At 36.0% G+C, this 12,139-nt stretch overlaps 1 protein-coding gene across 4 annotated transcripts in view; it reads left to right on the forward strand.

Moving 5' to 3' along the window:
- Positions 1 to 12,139, forward strand: part of LOC105394326 (tolloid-like protein 2) — a 68,216-nt gene that overhangs the window by 26,843 nt on the left and 29,234 nt on the right. Inside the window, exon 1 of one of the 4 annotated variants that reach the window (XM_048621674.1) lies at positions 8,911 to 9,189. The exons of the other annotated variants lie outside the window; for them this stretch is intronic. The gene's annotated coding sequence lies outside the window, so the exon portion shown is untranslated. Of the gene's footprint in view, positions 1 to 8,910; positions 9,190 to 12,139 lie in introns of those variants that run through there. 4 annotated transcript variants of the gene reach the window in all.

Raw genomic sequence — 12,139 nt, forward strand, 5'->3', positions numbered from 1 at the left:
TATATAATCCATGTGTGATGTTATAAGCACATAAATAAGTATTATAACTACTTACCTATAAAAAAATGCAGTCAAGGCGCGCTATCGGCTTTGCAGCTGAAACAAATTTCCAAATCCATTCCTTCAAAAGAGACACAGTTATTGCTCGGGGAGGTATTCTCTCGGCTATTCCGGATATCCGGATGATGAACGAGTGTACATAGTGCACACAGAGGATTCCCCACTGACATTCGAATGCAGTCCACTCGATGCTCTTAGGTTTCGAATTACGTGTGAATCCTAATGGCCCTTGCATAGGTACGGTCAGCTGCATAAGTCGTCATACACTTCTGTACCTTGTCAAACTGACGAACCGTCAATATTTCAATGAATGCATTAGGCGGTTTCAGATTGTCAATTTACAAAAGTGTATAGCTAATTATGCAGCTGACTGTATGTAAAGGCTTATTTTAAGATAAGTCCTTTATTTGATGAATCCAACCTTTAACAATTTGCGAACAATATGGAGTGTCAGTGCGTCTCGACAAATAAATTACATTCTGCTTCCACCACTGATTTCTTATTTTGAATTAGTCCGGCTAGAAGATTTGTGAATTTATTAATTGGTGCAATGATTGTGATTAGGTATGTTGAAGTTAAATCGATTCGACAGTAAACAAAATGTGGACGATTTTTGCTTTGATTTTATGTGACACACCAATTGTTCGTATTGTTAATCTAAGAATCCAACCACTGAAACACTCTCATCAAAATGTAAAAAAGGCTTCCATTAACACTGACATAGAAGGCAAGTCTAAGTAGAATAGAAACCTGTTTAAAACTGCAGCCAATTCGAACTAAGTGTAAAAGTTAAGTAGTTAGACCAATTAACAGCTCCAAATAGGTCTGGTTAGCCAGAACTAGAGCTAGTCTCCGTGGGGAGCTGGCAATTTCGACTAATCCGGCGCGAGCCGCCATGTTGCATCTATGACGTCACGAATCACTAAAAAGTTTCTAGCGAAAGAGTTTTAGAATTTCCACTTGTGATGCCCCGGGACGCTGCTGGTTATTTCATGTCATATTCGCGTGTGAATATGAAAAATTTACTTTAGTTTTGATGATGTGTAAGTTTAGTGTTAAATTTGATGATGCATCAAAATAAATAAATAAACAACAGTGTATGCCGATGATACAACAGTGTATACCGTCAGCAGTTTATGCTTTATAATTAGAATATCATTTTTATTCAACGTAAAATAGCTGAACCGAGAAAGCTAAGGAGCTTCCTCGTGAAGCCTTCGGAAAGCTCATATTGCAAATTAAACAAAAAAAAATATCTGCTTTATTACAATACACCATAGACTAATATTAGTGTATTAGTCTATGAATACACTAATTAAATTGAACATAGCATACGTAGATATTTCGTGAGGATACTCTACAATACTTCCCAAATACCTAATTAGGATCCTTTTTAACCCGGTACAGTATCTCACTTTTTTTCGCAAAAGTCGCTCAACCCTACACCAACATGTTTTTCCTCATCTATCTCGGCTGCCAGTACTCAGCTGTCGTCCCGCCCGCCCAATATCCCGGTAAGGCTTCTCTCCAGCCAGCAGTGGGCGCTGTAAACCCGCCGCCGCCGCACGTATAAGCTCTGCGCAAAGAGTCCAAACCGCGCGAAAAAAATTTATTCAAAAATAGAATTCTATTTTTAAATCGTGATAGTGATGTGTTTTGTGTAACCGAAATTTGAATCAATATTTTATGCTTTCGTAAATTTTGGAATATTACTGTTGTTCGAGATTTTTATTGAAAATCGTAGTTGTTATTTATACATAGTGTTCATGTTAACGTAACTGTGGTTTTGGAAAGTGTAAATATATTTGTTTACTCTTAAATATTTAGTCTACGTGACTGTTATTTATTGTATAGTTCACAGCACTTAGAATTAATGATTCCGGGGTCAGTAGGTACCTACATAAGTACCAATTCTACAATAATTATCAGTATCATCTTCACGGTTGACTGATTAATTCAGAACAGATAAACAATACATAGGTCTATTAGTAACTACATAGGCATATCGTATAGGCTATGCATAATATATTTATATCGATATACATAATAAACAAGAAGGCGTAGAGGTATATAGGATATATGCCGTGACATCGGCATATTTTACGTGTACCATGAAGAGTGCTTAAAAATTGATAGGTAAATAAAAAGGACCGTAAAATTCCTTATACTTACCGCTCTTTTTTGTCCAGCTGAAAATTTTGGGAAACTTGACATTTCAGCCATAACGGTAATTTGGTCCAATGAGGCGTTTGTTAAAAAAAAAAAGTTCCTTTTTGGAGAAATAGATGGCGTTGTCTGGGGTTGAACCAACTTTCAAACCCTCAGAACACACTCAGATCAAAATATGTTATTCTGTGAGGCTAACGAAATGTGAAAGTGACGTAGGTAGGTAGAATTGTAGTATTATTTTCTCTATGATGTCGATGTCACTGTTGCTTCAGCGTTCAGTGCGATTGTGCGTACAGCCGTTCTTTTCAAGTTTTCTCAGTTTCCTTGTGTTTCTCCTGTATTAATTGAGTTGTAGTTGAGCTATCTGCTCCTCCTCCCTCCCGCCACATGCAGTCTGTGCCTCGGAAGGATGGCTCGCGCTACCACCCGACATTTAATCACAACTAGTGAGTTCTTATTCTGAGTTTAGTACTCTTTGCTCTCTATGTAATTTTTGACAGTTGGTACACTGCGTTTTCACGCCATCTATCGGCTTACCCAAAAGCTCAACTGACATCTGTCAAGGAAAACGGCTCATTTGGTCCTCTTTATCTGTAATACTTTAAATTATGAGTTCTTCACCAGGCTTGATGTTGTCACTGTCACTGCTGTGCCTTGATTTCAATAATAAATTACAAAAACCCAACTTATTACCAAGGTATGTCAAACCGCCCAAAACTCCAAAACTACCTTCAAAATATTCAACGCGAAAGTTACTTAGGTAAGTAGTATCTTTAACGATAATATTTTAATGTTCTTCTGGTCTCCGAATCGGGATTGAATACGGGACGTCAACCCTTATCAGTTCTATTTGTACCACATGTTTGTATTTATTAAATTTTACCTGGAGTTCTTAGGGAGAGCTGAGGGTTCTTTACCTTGGACCTTCTAGTGGTTAGTGTATACTAGTTTTAAAGAAAATTCGCTTTTGGCAGTAAACATCCCGAAGTGCTGTTAATTTAATTTTGACGTTCGAATGGTGTAGTGGTTATACAGTCGCGGGGTTGAACCGAGTTCGAGTCCCGGCCAGACATTTATTGAAAGATTTGTTGAAATATAATCGTATTGTATATATCTATATATCTGTGTGGATATATCAGCTTTCCGATAACAAATTACGGGTACTGCCCAGCTTGGAGTCGGATGTCCGCGTGTGAGATGTCCCCACATATATACCACCCTATCATGGCAGGTGTTTTTTTAATGTTTAATTTAGGTCAGGTTAATATCTCATAAACTCATAATGTTTTTATTAGCGGATTGGAGACGTTCGCTGTAGCATGAGATTAACAATTTAGATTTAAAATTATAGGTAGGTACTACAAATGTATGCCTACACTATAACAAACTTTATTTTTGTTTAGTTTTATTGTTTAATAAAAAAACACATATTCTACCTAGCCTAACCAGTATCTACTACTGTTCAAAAAATTATATAAATAAGAAGTTAATCGAAAGAGGTCACCTTGTTCATTCTATTTCTGATAAGAATTGATGAAAACTCGTGAAACAAATGAAATTTAATCTCATACAAAAACAAGTAAACTTTTTTTTTCTTTCGATTTCCGTATTCGAAGACTACACGAGCCATTCCAGCGCCAGCGAAGCCATGACCGGTAATGGAATAGAATATTCATGGGCAGTGCCATGTCACATTAGTATGAGATTAGACCATATTCAGCGAATGAGCCACATTCGATCCTATATTTGACAGGACACATTCTATACGACTGTCGCTGGCGTTCGGGATCGCGATTTTTTAGTTCCATACGTGAACACGGTGGCGCTGTTTTATTTGCATACATTTCTATAGAATCGATTATTGAATAGAATGTGCTGCGTTTTTTCCGGATCGGGGTGCAGGATGCGTCGAACGTATGGCAGCTTAGATTAACAATATACGGACAAGATGGTGTGTCAGTGTCACATACAAAATAAAAGAAAAAAACTGTGCGCATTTTGTTTACAAATTGAACTATTAAAATAAGAGGTAAGAAATAAGACCGGTAAAAACAATGTGAAATATTTAAAGTAGTGCTCTGCTGTATAAGAGCAATGTTTGGTAGCTTCAAATCGTCTCTAAATAGATTTTCAGCCACCATTAATTCCACTAATGATGCGTGGTCAGTTGCAGAATGTCTAAAATGCATCACATATCGATTGCAACCCCGGCACGGCGAGGGAATCATTTATCAGAATGACAGTCCAAAATGCGTTTATCTTCCGTACTGTTGCCGTTTATGAAACAGTGGACCTATCGCGAACTTGTATGGACACACGATTTTCGGATTCACAAAATGTATTGGATTTAACACTAATTACTTCGATTGGTTGAATTTTCAATGAGAACGAATTAAGTTCGTGCTTAGATTAGATTCACTCAAGTGCTTGGGCCAATGGATTGGATTGGATTATGACTTAGAACTTGCTAAAACTTATGTAGGAGTGGTAGTTTTGTAATGTTCCTAATTTAATTGTGTTACTTTTCATAGACATTTACTATTAATTATTTGCTTAGGGAGATTACATAATTGCAGTTCAGTACATACATTAGGATAATCTCATTGTTTCTTTATTGTTTGCACCAACAATGGAGTCTACAGTAGTGATGAATATAACACATATACACATACAATACATACCCAGTATACAATACATACCCAGTATATACCCACTACTATCATTACTACTCGATGAAGATACAGGTGGAATTTAATCAATGAACCGCCACATGGCTTAATGAGTTGCATAATAATATTTTATAGGTCTTATTTATGGCTGTAAGTTGAGATATTTCTCGAGGAAATAATTAAAGTTTAGTTGAGAGTTCTGATAAGTATTCGCCGTAAATTCTCCCGGCTCGGGTCGTTCGCTTTAGGCCGTAACATCATTATTAAATACTTTTAATTTATGATTGCTGTAAGTGCTCCATTGATTAAGGAGATAAGTTGAGTCACATCACACTAAAAATAATAACAATGAAATACGTAGAAACAAATTATTTCTGACTTCATGCACAAAACTGTATTTTGATACTGACCTAGGTAAATAGCTTTTTCCCGCAATCTTCGCTTGCTTACCAAATATTATCAAAAATCAAAATCAATGTGTTTATTTTTTTTTGCCCATCTTCCTCAAACCTGACAACTTTCCTTAGTCGAATAGTATTAGAAAAGTTTTTCTAAATGATTTCCAAAGTCAGCTGCTTTCTCTTTTCTATTTTAAACACCGTCTATAACCACAAGCTAAGCCTTAACCCGGTGCAATGGCGTTGAAACTGTGTTGTTAATAAGCAATATCGCGCAAACAGGCAGCCATTACCGTCCAGTAATAAGTAATATCGCACATTGGCACTGCCAATAACTGGGACGGATCCCCGTAGGATATCGAGTAACCCGCGCTAAGTGAAAACTGATACTTATTTCCCTTAGCGGAAGTGAGATTTATTTCGTAACCTCCGCGTACGGTTATTTAGCGTATTGATAGATGTTGAACTTTTCCTGTGACATACATAGTGTCTTCTCATGCAAAGGCTGGATACTACGAATGCATAGAGCTGGGTTGTGCTAGTATATAAATATGTATAATTGTATATGTCAGAATGTTTTTCACGCAAGTTTGTTGGTATATCAAAGGAGTTCAAACTCTTACAACATAGGAGGGCCTCGTTAATTCGAAACGCTGCGACATAATATCTTATAATAGTTTATATAGTGGATATTTTATTACATGTCAATAGATAAGTGGTTTACATAAATGCGTAAATTCGGCTATTTAAGTATTATAGTTGTATGTAGGTAAGTAGGTATGTATAGATTTTTTGACTTTTCGGTTTAGTTTATCTATCTATATTATGTATATCCATGACATAACATAAACATGATAGTTAAACAAACTACTTATAAACACATAAACATACATCACTAAGCACACAGCTCGCTTATCCCGACCCAATCTGTATAGGGGCAGGAGAAACCTGCCAAGCGAATGATGTGTATATGGATTCCCGTCGCTATATCTGACCTTTACTCCGTGGCCCCAATAACCTGCCAGATTAGCTGTGAAAGGGTTCCTGATGTTATGCGCTGCGAGATGCTGTCACATTAATCTACCACATGTTAGCTTGATATTTTTATGCCACGTAGGTAGCCGTAGGGGTTTTAACCAAAAAACCTACGTTTTGGTTTTGATTTGGATTTTTTATCGATAATTGTAGACCTATTTTGTTGTAATTAAGTACTTGATAATATTATTAATTTTATGCTTCAGCAGATTGAGCTGATATCAAACTCAATGCAACCTGTCAAATGCAACTAACCGTGAACTAACCACAATCCCCAATGAATAAATAGTTTCAATGGCTTTAATTCGATTCTCGCGATGTCGCATCACGTCTACAGTGAATTAATCGAAAACACTAAAAATAAATTAGAATAGACGTGCCATAAATAAATTTACTTTCAGTTGAAATGAAGTAATGAAGAGACTCTTATATAATTCTTCATAAGTAGTTCTCGGAAGGTCTTCAGTAATAAATACAGATTTGCTACGGAGCGTACCGAATTAGATTCCTTGAGCCACCCCTATTTCCATGTGAATAAAGTTGAAGTTATTTTATGCAATGCTGTAAGCTTGTAAAGGACAGTTTGTTTTTCTTGTTGTTTTAATGGCTTCTGGAATGGCCCAGTGGTGCGGTGTAATGGATTTACTTCAGTCAAGAGTCGTACAGTTACAAGAAGAATTCGGTTACTAGTAAGAAATAAGTGGGTAACTATGAACTGTTTTTTTTTTCACAAAAAGATAAAGAAAAATAAGTGAAAATTAAAGTACTTATAAATGTACCGCGCTGTTATTAGTCAGTTATCAAGTTATCATAGACGCATTTAGAATAAATGTAGGAATAAGTTTTTCGAATAACTTCACCAAAATATGAAAGAAGCAAGCAACCACGTATCGTACGGCACCAAAAAGCAATTCTATAAAATGTTTTGCATTGGTGTTGTAATTTTCAATAAACAAATTGTTGTACAAAACACATTAATGACTCGGTCCCATTCAATTACAATCAGCAATAATTGAGTTTGTCTCGTTAAAGCAAGCGTGCCCGCAACGCCTAGCTACCTTCATTAGGACGCGCCGAGCGTGCGTCAAAAACATGTCGGCTCTTGGCTGCTGGATTTAAGCATCGCTTTTTGTTTCTCCGAAGTTAAAACGTGGCGAGTCATTATAATTCACACCGAAAAATATTACGGTCTTTCACTGTTTTGATGAATATTTATGTAGGTACTTCAGCTATAATAACTGATATTCATAGATGCATTGAAATTAAATATTCAATTCATATACCGTCTGTATACCGTCTATTTGTCAACCAAAACCAGATGCAAGGCGCTGCCGCTGTGACAGCATACTTTATTCCACCGCATTCCACACAAAAGATTTAAATTCTCTATTCCTGTAGGTGCTCTGGAGTTTGAAGCCTCACAATTTATCACCGTCAGCTGGCATTTTATTGATTTCCTTTGACTTCAATGTAGTAAAAAACCTAAATCACGGCTCATATTAACATAAAGTGGTGCCCGTCATTTCCCGCCACAAAATGCCAGTGCAATTTCGGGATTGAAATATCTCGACCGTGAATGGGTAAATGAGGGCTATCTCTGATGGTTTTTTGCTGAGATTGCCATTTTCATTTGTAGCAGGTTTTCCTTCCGAAGGGAAATTATTTACCTTTACATTTTCTTATTAAGAGGCCTTCCCACGCATTTTTTAAATTAGCTTCTCAGAATATTCAGATTTGTTCAATATATAATGTTAGTAGTATGTAGTTTTAATATAGTGATGCGCAATCACAAAATACTTATTTACAAATAATAAAACTTACCTAATCTGATGTGTTTCTTAGTATTATTTTATGCATGGTACAGTTTGCTCTAGAACAGAAACGGTATAGGTAAGCTAGCATCGGCTAAATATAAATATATTGCAAGGGCAGACGTTTAAATTAAAAAATTGTGGAGACCATTTCCACAACTTAAGTAATAATTACGTAATTTTTGAAAAAAATATTGAAATCAGATGTATACATTTAAAGTGTGTTGCTGTAAAATTGATTTTACAGTTAGATTACATATTTTTTAACAAAAAATATTTCTAATTTTATCTAAGATAAATTTTGCAAAAAAAAACAAACATCTTGGGCGGAAAAACGGAAACAGCGGAGGGCAGAATCTTTCTTTAGACAATCGGAATCCTTATTTTCTGTAGGACAACTTACTTATATCTTGGTAATGGTTACCTACCTGCCCCGGAACCGCAAAGTGTTGTACAAACATTCAAAATAGTATAATTAGCATTTCATAAATTTATTTAAATATTATAATAAATTTTCATTTGTACTTATTTAATAGGAAGTGTTTGTCTAAAAATGATATGACAATAAGCTAGAAATATTATTATACTCAATTAAATTACTGATACGAAATTAAATAACTGCTCAAAAACGTCATCAATAACAAAACCGAATCAAAAATCGATACAAAAATAAAACAACCTGACGTTTCCATTGCCGATCAAACCTACCAAGTTGTAAAAAAACAAGTGATTGATTGACACTGGCCGGAAAAACTAAAGTTTCACCTGCCGCGCAAATCTGACAGCTGCGAAAAAACAAAAAACGTCAGTATCATAATCTGTGGCGCGCGCGCGCTGTCATCACGATTAGCGCTCGCGTGGGCGCTGCGACGCTAACCGCGGCCGGGCCGAGCGCTCGAAGCGCCGCCAAGCTGGGCGAGCACGCGGCCATGCTGGCCGTGGCCATCTGCTGCATCCTCGTGCTGCTGCTCGTCTTCATCATCCTCATCATCGTGGTCGGACAGAACATGGAGGTGAAGGGCGGCTCATAGCGATATAGGAGGAAAGGTAATCGCAATTTTTTTAACCAGCAGGTAGGATCCCTAGTTATCTCAACCACAGTTCAAAAAATATAGTTAAAAATCAACAAAATTGGTATGCAACTGTCATGTTTGACAAGTGACTTGACTATTGCCTAAAGTTGACTTTGGATTAAAAACTGGGTTAAAGTATCTACTTCTACCTATTTCTAATATTTCTATAACAATAGTGATTGCAAAATATGCGATGAATTCTAAGTAACAGTTGAATCGCAAGGCCCCCGCCGCCACAGGTATCTTCTTGTGTAACTACTATCCAACGCAGGGATATCGTAAATAAAAAGACAAAACTTCTACGTACTTCTATTATTTTGTCGTTGATTTAGGATAATGATAAGGTAAGTGTAGATAGGTAAAGTGAGATTTATCAGAACTCATCTCCAACGACTTGAGAGAGTTCTTGTTTGCGGACTGGCCCGATTGTGTAAACAAGCACTAAACTGTCAGGGTACTGTGGTTGTTCCCACACTAAAGTTGTGTATTGGAGTACCAAAGCACAATACACAACTTTAGTTTGGTACACAATTCAGCAGCGTCTAAGTTTGTTGTTCGTGAATTTTCTTTAAACACTTTTGTACGATGTACGTCGTGTGTTGCAAGCTTTATTGAACCCAGTTTGGCGATGGAATACGCATTTATAAAATGACTATGGAATTAATTTTGAATAGAATCAAGTTTTTGTAATCGCAGCCATACGTAGCAATAGCTGAGGCTGTGTTTTGCTACTATTGTATAAAGCGCAGAGAGCTGTATTATTTTTCATAAGAAAACGTGAATTATCTTCATCAATAAACTATTTTGCTTTCTTTCTTTCATTAGATTTATCTGCTGTTGCTAATCAAAATTAAGTTTTCTATCCTTCATAGTTACATTTTCATTACCTTTTGTGTCTCGCTGAACGCACCTGCGGCCATTGTTAATAAAAGATAAGTAACTACCGACTCACTTCCCATACCCCACCTATTTATCAGAAAATAAAGTGATTTTACTTGAGCACCCACTTTTTAATCTATTTTATTATTGTGCTTTATTTATTTTATTATTTTCTTTACGTAAATTTTACTTTTCCTTTTTGGTGAGATTTTATAGAATAAATAATATGAAAGAAAGGAACCAATAAGAAAATTAAAGACTTTCAGTAGAATAAAAATGCTAAACGTTTATGAACGACTCAAAAACTTTGCATAGTATCCTAGCTCGCATTTTGTTTTACTTACAAATTTATGAAGACTTAAGTTTACAAAGAAAACTTGGCGTTTGTTTTTAAAATGCGCTCTTAAGTTTTTACTCATAATCGTATTTTACAGCGGCAGCGTGCATATTCATTTGTTTACAGTATATATTTTTTTTATTTTTTTGGCCTGCGGCCTTTTTTGATATGCTGTGACGCATGTGACTGTCGTATATTTTTTTCTTTATCCAGACCATAGCGAAGTAATAAATCCAGACATTGTGGTACAGGCACATAATATAAAAACCTGTTAGGCCCTTACGCCCTACTTAGTAAAACAACATGGTATTTTTAGTTGGTAAAAAAAATACAAAATTGCCCAAGCCTACATACAATAATGCGACTATAATCTCCGAAGAAGGTTTAACCAGAGGTGACTCAAAAGCGAGCCACCCGCCTTTCGCCGCACATTTGTACTCACGTGATTGGTCGCCAAACCTGTATAAAACATGCCTGAAAATCGCCGGCCTATTATTAGCTGAACAATTAACAAGAAGCTGTTAAAGCAGTAAGAAGAATCAAGAGACATAATAAAAAATACCAGTGTCCATATCCGTTTGCCAATTAAACTAAATACATAAAATTGACCGCCGATACTAAACTCCAATTGACACGAGCAATATCTGTCGATAACCAACCTTCATAAAACACGATATTGTATTAGTTCCTATGTTCGTTAATCGCCCTCAATTGGACTGACCTACTAATTAAAGGTGCTAATTAAATCTATATCTGATCTACAGACAGATTCCGATGCTGTACCGGAGGGCTATCGACCACTCACAACGATTAAACATTTAAGAAGTAAATTAGTATCAATATTAGTCCAAATTCGATATGTTTCTTAAAAATTATATGAGTATTGAAATTGTTCTAGATACAATTATCGTGGGCAATAAAAGTTCACTATTGAACTCCTGTATTTAGGTAGTCCTCGAAATTTAGTCCTACAAACATTACAGGATGACGATGAAGCTGAAATGACTACTATAGAGGTTTTTATTATCACTGAAGTTCTCGTAACCATAGTGAAACATGCTGTATGTAGGGTACATTGAACTGGCATCGGTAATGTCCTCGCGTAGGTAAGCGCTATCAGACGGTCCCCAAGGAAGAGGTTACGAGCCGATGTAAGGTCATACACTCACGAGCAATGAAATAGTTCCACCTACAGACACCAAATGACCCTATATAAGTTTTAAAACATTTAATTTAGAATTTTATCAAAATATTTACGTCTTTAGTTGGTTATATTCCTGTACTTCAATATTGCAGACGGCGTCATTAAGCTAGCCTTTTCCGTTGAGGAGTAATTCGGTGCTATTGTCACTGAAACTCTTTCATTGCTGGGAGTCTATAATGGATATTATTGCGTTTGATCTAGATTCAGTGTAAATAATTGTATACTTTAACTATAATCGAAGTCTCGGGATTTGCGCGCAAATCTCTCTTATTGGACCCACCGTATCTATGGCTTCATACTTTTCCTTTAGAGACGAGGTGATTATCCGTTTTATATGAATATTTCACGTGGCTATTTTCGAAAGTCACGTTTCTGATCGTGCGTAAACTTTTTCACATTATCATTTGGTATTTTTATGAGTTTTTTTTATAATATTACTACTTCTGGTCCATGAGATTCGTCTTGCCTTAAAAGGTTTTTATTATATAAATTATATTGTATCTC

The sequence above is a fragment of the Plutella xylostella genome, chromosome 6 (genome assembly GCF_932276165.1).
Source record: "Plutella xylostella chromosome 6, ilPluXylo3.1, whole genome shotgun sequence".
NCBI classification, from domain to species: Eukaryota; Metazoa; Arthropoda; class Insecta; order Lepidoptera; family Plutellidae; genus Plutella; species Plutella xylostella.